At 42.3% G+C, this 8,508-nt stretch overlaps 1 long non-coding RNA gene across 1 annotated transcript in view; it reads left to right on the top strand.

Annotated features, from left to right (window-relative positions):
- LOC108705445 overlaps positions 1-8,508 on the top strand; it is a 43,151-nt gene that overhangs the window by 12,645 nt on the left and 21,998 nt on the right. The window lies entirely within an intron of this gene.

The following is an 8,508-nucleotide window of genomic DNA, read 5'->3' as shown; positions in this document are numbered from 1 at the left end:
TTGTAGATATCTAAATTGGCCAGTGTATTTCACTTGGAAAACTGCTTAAACCCATTCGAATGTCAGTAGTTGATTGTTGGGGTAGAGGCTTTGGCCCAGAATTGGTAGTCCAGTGTGTCTACGGACATGGAGTTGGGCACTGTGCCTCTGTTTGCTATAGCATTAAACAAAGTGGTTAAGGGCACCAGTATCAAAGCTAAATAGTGTTTGTAGAACACGAACTGTAGACTGTGGGGAGAGACTTTATAGTCGCTTCTACCTCCTCCTGTGTAATGGGAACTTCTAGAATATGTTTGGTATCATCAGAAAGCTATGGCAACGGAACTGCTGCCAAATAATTTGTCAGTTCTGAATTAGAGCTAGTGGCTTTAGAAGCATATAGGTCTTGGTAGAATAAATTAAAAGTCTCTAAAATAGAGCGGGGTTGCATGATGAGGTCCCCAGCTGCACTTTTAATGGAGGGTATTGTAGCTGTACTGCTTTTGTCTCTGACCAACTGTCACATATGGTCTCCCAAAACCCAGAGCTTACCCCAAGGTCTTGGCTCACACTTCTGCCTCTAACAACCATAGTCTTTTGCTATGGGAGGAGCCCTCCACTACTCGGATGCCTCCAGGTCTTAAAGAGAGAAGGAGGACCATAACGTATACAGAAAGGATGGGGAACAGAGACCGTAGTCAATGCAGTAGAGAATCAGGAACCAGGAGTGAAGTCAGGACAAACAGGCCAGGTTCAAAGCCAATCAGCAGCATGGTACAAAGTCAGGATCCAGAAGAATGGTCAAACATGCAAGGATCGGTTCAGGCAGCAAGATCAAAAACAGGCAAAGGTCAGGAACAGATAATCTGACAAGAATCACACCCAGAACTATGGAACATAAAACTACTTTAGGCAATGAGTCAGTGCAGAGTATGGGGGGTTTATTGGCAGCAGCTTGATGGCTTTCACAGATCACCTGTGGCCAGACTGGCAACTGGTGAAACAAGCCATGCCTACTTGCAATTACATGGAAAGCAAAAGGAGTGAACCAGGGCCTTAGCTGTCTGCTCACTTAGTGCAGTGTTAATGCAGACAGCACAGAAACACCAGGTCAATTCCAAGCAGGTTGTTACACCAACATTGTCAGGAGTTTATAACGAAAAAAGGGAAAGAAAAAGAATTGACCCATGAGTCTGCACCTTCCAGACTCATGGGTCAATTCTTTTTCTTTCCCTTTTTTCTTTATATATTTACCATTTGACCCTGCACACCATCCCCTGTGCTTGATGGGTGGTGCTCCCCAACCACCAACTCTTTAATTATTAGGAGTTTACCTGCCTTGTCTCCCATTTCAAAAATTCTGTGAGACTGACACTATATGTAGGCCTGGGCTTGCTCTAAGTTAGCCAGTGCTAAATGGCTTGTAGCCATTCTTTTTGTTGTCATCTGTGGGATTGGTTGCATATATCTGCACTTTGTAAGAATCTGGTGAATAAATTGTGTTTAGTACTGATTTCTTAGCTTGGCTAATACATGAAATAAATGCCCCCCTTGCTGTTGCTTCCCACACTGTGTATACGTCTGCCGTGGTCCAGGGTTTATCTGTATATCCAGTATATCTGGTTTTTATACAACCAAAACTTGCCTCCAAGCCTGGAATTCAAAAATAAGCACCTGCTTTGAGGCCAATGAGAGCAACATCCAAGGGGTTGGGGAGGAACATGTTGCTCATAAGCTACTGGTTGGGGATCACTGCTCTAAAGGGAAGTAATCAGAGATGCTTCTTGGTGTTGATAAGTGGAAGGAATTCAGGGAGGCAAAGGCTAAGTATATTTAAGAGTGGGATTTGTAGGAGATGGAATAGCATGAAAATTCTGTCTTAGTGGGATGTTTCCATCTCATGCATAAATTGTTCCTTCTCTGCGATTCATGAGTCTTTCGCTCTTTTTGTAAGCAGTATAACCAGTCGCTGTAGCTCCGCTATTGCGGGTTGTTGTTGGTGCAGGGAATCTTCCACTTCCCCTGTATGGCATTCTGATTGGAATAAATGGCCCCAGAGCCTCTCCATGTCCACCAAAAAAAGAAAGCGCCATTTCAGTTTATATCTCTTTCTGGAGATCGTCCATTTTGGAAGATAGCACAGTTTGGGAGTCACAAGTGGTGTCTAGAAGCTTCAAGTGATAGTTTAACGGTGTGCACTGCTTTGAACCCGGGGTGTCACTCATGACCAGTTGCAGTGGTGCAAGTGGAGACCACTGTCTTAGATGGCATTGCGTCCTTGTTAACACCCGTTGTTTTGTAGTTGCCTGGGCAGACCTTTAATGTTTATTTTGGTTTTGGACCGTCATGCAGGCGTTCTACCAGGGATCCCTAGACAGACTGGTCACAGTGGTCACCATGCAGATATGTGCAAAGCTCCAGCCGAACACATCTTGCTTAGTGCCTTGCATAGCTACACCCCCTGTTGTTTCTGCTTTGCTTGCACTTGAAATATGTTTTAAGTACAAAGCACAATAGCTATGATTTGCTATAAGGCTTGAGAAATTTTCCTTTTTTTTAACTTTACTTATTCTGTCCCCATTGTAATTCATTGTATATTTTAAAGACATAAGGGAAAATCAATGTAGCATTGCCCATACTGTAGCTTACAATGGGACCAGTCTTTCTTTTGAAGGCCAATTGGATCCTCGGCAAATCTGAAGACAGAACACACAATTTTCTACTGTCACCATGCAATGTCAGAGAACATCAGATCACTTCCAGTTGCTGCATAGGTGAATCATGTAACAAAGCAAGCATGCATGCTTTTAATGCAATTCACGTCTAAAAACTGAAGCAAGCATATGTCTGGGTCATAACTGCGTTGGAAAAATATCCGATGCTGATGTTTGAGTTTATTCTTTTCTCAACAACTCTGCACTCCATAACCAAGTAACAAATGGGATTCCAACTAACCACAGGAACTGAGAGTCAATAGCAGAGCTTATGTTTCAGGTATGCTGAGAGAATAATCACATATTTGCAGAAAGCTCTGCTATTGACTCTCTGAGTTCCTATCGTTACATGAGCGAGATTGTGAGCTTTGCTGAACTGATCACCTTCACATATTGAACAAATGTGATTCCCACTTAATAACAATAATGCAATGAGGCCAGACCAGGCCAGATCACGTGCCTTAAGTTATGTTCACAAGTCAAATCAGTGCAATATGGACTCAGATGGACTGAATCTGAAAGGTGATACGGTTTTAACAACTCAGATTATAGTGGAACATTAGTGATGAGAGAATTTTTTGCCAGACATAGATTTGTGGCAAAATTCCGCATTTTACCATGTATGAATTTTTTTGCTAAACTCAGGCACAGAATTGCCACAAGAAAAAAGGCCCACTGACTTTAATGCATTTGGACAAAATTCTTTGCTATTTTGCGAATTTTTTAGCAAAGCAAAACAGGACAGATTTGCTCATCACTATTCATGAAGTTGAGCCCTGATGTTAGAAATCAAGTCTGTCTTGAGGGCAGCATTTCAGTTCAACCCACGCCTGCGAATTAATTTGGGTTTAGATAGATTATGGCTTGGCTGTGTACAGGCCAGTCAAATTTTCCACTTGCGTGTCAGCAAAACCATATATATTTTGTGATTTATTGAGCTGAAAGGGAAATAGCCAGTGTGTCAAACACACTGAAATGTCAAGAATGCTTTCACTCTTAGACTGCTTTATACAAGGCCCTTATAAATAAATTCATAAATCAGTGAATTATTAATCCTATTTTCTACTTGAAATTCCTCTTGGTGTCCCAGAGCCAATTCCCTGTATAATACACCAGAAAACATGGCAGAATAAATGCAGGGTTAGTTCAGCATAGATCCTTACAGGCACCATGTATGAATGGGTGTGCTCTCATACGGATCCCATAGTAATCTGATACTATACAGTGTCATGTGACATGATCTTTGTCTGCTAATGCAGAAGTGTTAATAAAGTTATGTCTTCTTGAAGCAAGAGAAGCATGGTGTCTGTGTGCAGTTTCTCCTCTGTCTAAAGTGTGCTGCAGACTCACATGAGATTGGGCTACCAGTTATCCCATCTCTTAAGCAGAATGGCAACAGGTTATGGGCCCAGGAAAGAGGGAGCACACCTATGGAGCAGGCTGATATTTTATGGAGACGAAAAGAACTATGAACAAAGGGAGACAAAGTTTCTAGGCCACATGCACCTGACGGGATTTACGAACGGTGCTTGTGTAAATTCACTAGCAAAGTGGACCTACTCTAGCACTTCTTCGCACCCTTACGCCAGACGAAGTTGCGATATGGCGAATGGACGTAACTACGCTAATTCACTAACTTGCGCATTTTAATGAACGTAACCTCTTGCGTCAGACTTTACTTCACCAGGTCAGACCAGGTGAAGTTCAATACAATTGATAGGAGTTTGTCCAAAAATAGTTTACATTTTTTCTAAGTCCCAAAAAACGCTGGCGTCTTTTACTTTTTAAAGTATGAAAATAGCGTAAATTTTTTTGGGGGTAACCTCCTTCCCCCCTACATTTCCTAACATATGGCAACTCAACGATACACTGGGCACATGTGTAGGTCAATAGAAAACCTTTATTTTATTTTTTAAAGGTTTCCTGGGCGTGTGTAGTGTAATGTAGTTGCTGCAGCAAATACGTCCATTATATTTTAACTTCGCAAATGCAAATTAGGCATCGCTAGCTTAACTTCGCTTTGCCTGACAAAGTAACGGTAGCGCAACTTCAATACCGTTCGCCTCCCTGAGGACAACTTCGCATTTTAGTGAATTTGCATAGCGCTGGCGAAACTACGCCTGGTGAAGTGCGGCGAAGCTGGTGCAACTTTGGATCTTAGTGAATTTGCCCCCAAGTGATGGGCTGTTGATTTGCAATGATTCTTAAGGGCCTACCTGAATCACTTGGAAAACTGCTTAAACCCATTCGAATGTCAGTAGTTGATTGTTGGGGTAGAGGCTTTGGCCCAGAATTGGTAGTCCAGTGTGTCTACGGACATGGAGTTGGGCACTGTGCCTCTGTTTGCTATAGCATTAAACAAAGTGGTTAAGGGCACCAGTATCAAAGCTAAATAGTGTTTGTAGAACACGAACTGTAGACTGTGGGGAGAGACTTTATAGTCGCTTCTACCTCCTCCTGTGTAATGGGAACTTCTAGAATATGTTTGGTATCATCAGAAAGCTATGGCAACGGAACTGCTGCCAAATAATTTGTCAGTTCTGAATTAGAGCTAGTGGCTTTAGAAGCATATAGGTCTTGGTAGAATAAATTAAAAGTCTCTAAAATAGAGCGGGGTTGCATGATGAGGTCCCCAGCTGCACTTTTAATGGAGGGTATTGTAGCTGTACTGCTTTTGTCTCTGACCAACTGTCACATATGGTCTCCCAAAACCCAGAGCTTACCCCAAGGTCTTGGCTCACACTTCTGCCTCTAACAACCATAGTCTTTTGCTATGGGAGGAGCCCTCCACTACTCGGATGCCTCCAGGTCTTAAAGAGAGAAGGAGGACCATAACGTATACAGAAAGGATGGGGAACAGAGACCGTAGTCAATGCAGTAGAGAATCAGGAACCAGGAGTGAAGTCAGGACAAACAGGCCAGGTTCAAAGCCAATCAGCAGCATGGTACAAAGTCAGGATCCAGAAGAATGGTCAAACATGCAAGGATCGGTTCAGGCAGCAAGATCAAAAACAGGCAAAGGTCAGGAACAGATAATCTGACAAGAATCACACCCAGAACTATGGAACATAAAACTACTTTAGGCAATGAGTCAGTGCAGAGTATGGGGGGTTTATTGGCAGCAGCTTGATGGCTTTCACAGATCACCTGTGGCCAGACTGGCAACTGGTGAAACAAGCCATGCCTACTTGCAATTACATGGAAAGCAAAAGGAGTGAACCAGGGCCTTAGCTGTCTGCTCACTTAGTGCAGTGTTAATGCAGACAGCACAGAAACACCAGGTCAATTCCAAGCAGGTTGTTACACCAACATTGTCAGGAGTTTATAACGAAAAAAGGGAAAGAAAAAGAATTGACCCATGAGTCTGCACCTTCCAGACTCATGGGTCAATTCTTTTTCTTTCCCTTTTTTCTTTATATATTTACCATTTGACCCTGCACACCATCCCCTGTGCTTGATGGGTGGTGCTCCCCAACCACCAACTCTTTAATTATTAGGAGTTTACCTGCCTTGTCTCCCATTTCAAAAATTCTGTGAGACTGACACTATATGTAGGCCTGGGCTTGCTCTAAGTTAGCCAGTGCTAAATGGCTTGTAGCCATTCTTTTTGTTGTCATCTGTGGGATTGGTTGCATATATCTGCACTTTGTAAGAATCTGGTGAATAAATTGTGTTTAGTACTGATTTCTTAGCTTGGCTAATACATGAAATAAATGCCCCCCTTGCTGTTGCTTCCCACACTGTGTATACGTCTGCCGTGGTCCAGGGTTTATCTGTATATCCAGTATATCTGGTTTTTATACAACCAAAACTTGCCTCCAAGCCTGGAATTCAAAAATAAGCACCTGCTTTGAGGCCAATGAGAGCAACATCCAAGGGGTTGGGGAGGAACATGTTGCTCATAAGCTACTGGTTGGGGATCACTGCTCTAAAGGGAAGTGATCAGAGATGCTTCTTGGTGTTGATAAGTGGAAGGAATTCAGGGAGGCAAAGGCTAAGTATATTTAAGAGTGGGATTTGTAGGAGATGGAATAGCATGAAAATTCTGTCTTAGTGGGATGTTTCCATCTCATGCATAAATTGTTCCTTCTCTGCGATTCATGAGTCTTTCGCTCTTTTTGTAAGCAGTATAACCAGTCGCTGTAGCTCCGCTATTGCGGGTTGTTGTTGGTGCAGGGAATCTTCCACTTCCCCTGTATGGCATTCTGATTGGAATAAATGGCCCCAGAGCCTCTCCATGTCCACCAAAAAAAGAAAGCGCCATTTCAGTTTATATCTCTTTCTGGAGATCGTCCATTTTGGAAGATAGCACAGTTTGGGAGTCACAAGTGGTGTCTAGAAGCTTCAAGTGATAGTTTAACGGTGTGCACTGCTTCGAACCCGGGGTGTCACTCATGACCAGTTGCAGTGGTGCAAGTGGAGACCACTGTCTTAGATGGCATTGCGTCCTTGTTAACACCGTTGTTTTGTAGTTGCCTGGGCAGACCTTTAATGTTTATTTTGGTTTTGGACCGTCATGCAGGCGTTCTACCAGGGATCCCTAGACAGACTGGTCACAGTGGTCACCATGCAGATATGTGCAAAGCTCCAGCCGAACACATCTTGCTTAGTGCCTTGCATAGCTACACCCCCTGTTGTTTCTGCTTTGCTTGCACTTGAAATATGTTTTAAGTACAAAGCACAATAGCTATGATTTGCTATAAGGCTTGAGAAATTTTCCTTTTTTTTAACTTTACTTATTCTGTCCCCATTGTAATTCATTGTATATTTTAAAGACATAAGGGAAAATCAATGTAGCATTGCCCATACTGTAGCTTACAATGGGACCAGTCTTTCTTTTGAAGGCCAATTGGATCCTCGGCAAATCTGAAGACAGAACACACAATTTTCTACTGTCACCATGCAATGTCAGAGAACATCAGATCACTTCCAGTTGCTGCATAGGTGAATCATGTGACAAAGCAAGCATGCATGCTTTTAATGCAATTCACGTCTAAAAACTGAAGCAAGCATATGTCTGGGTCATAACTGCGTTGGAAAAATATCCGATGCTGATGTTTGAGTTTATTCTTTTCTCAATAACTCTGCACTCCATAACCAAGTAACAAATGGGATTCCAACTAACCACAGGAACTGAGAGTCAATAGCAGAGCTTATGTTTCAGGTATGCTGAGAGAATAATCACATATTTGCAGAAAGCTCTGCTATTGACTCTCTGAGTTCCTATCGTTACATGAGCGAGATTGTGAGCTTTGCTGAACTGATCACCTTCACATATTGAACAAATGTGATTCCCACTTAATAACAATAATGCAATGAGGCCAGACCAGGCCAGATCACGTGCCTTAAGTTATGTTCACAAGTCAAATCAGTGCAATATGGACTCAGATGGACTGAATCTGAAAGGTGATACGGTTTTAACACCTCAGATTATAGTGGAACATTAGTGATGAGAGAATTTTTTGCCAGACATAGATTTGTGGCAAAATTCCGCATTTTACCATGTATGAATTTTTTTGCTAAACTCAGGCACAGAATTGCCACAAGAAAAAAGGCCCACTGACTTTAATGCATTTGGACAAAATTCTTTGCTATTTTGCGAATTTTTTAGCAAAGCAAAACAGGACAGATTTGCTCATCACTATTCATGAAGTTGAGCCCTGATGTTAGAAATCAAGTCTGTCTTGAGGGCAGCATTTCAGTTCAACCCACGCCTGCGAATTAATTTGGGTTTAGATAGATTATGGCTTGGCTGTGTACAGGCCAGTCAAATTTTCCACTTGCGTGTCAGCAAAACCATATATATTTTGTGATT

This window comes from Xenopus laevis, chromosome 2L (assembly GCF_017654675.1).
Source record: "Xenopus laevis strain J_2021 chromosome 2L, Xenopus_laevis_v10.1, whole genome shotgun sequence".
NCBI lineage: Eukaryota > Metazoa > Chordata > Amphibia > Anura > Pipidae > Xenopus > Xenopus laevis.
The sequence above is the reverse complement of the archived record's forward strand: the minus strand, read 5'-3'. Positions and strand labels throughout refer to the sequence as shown.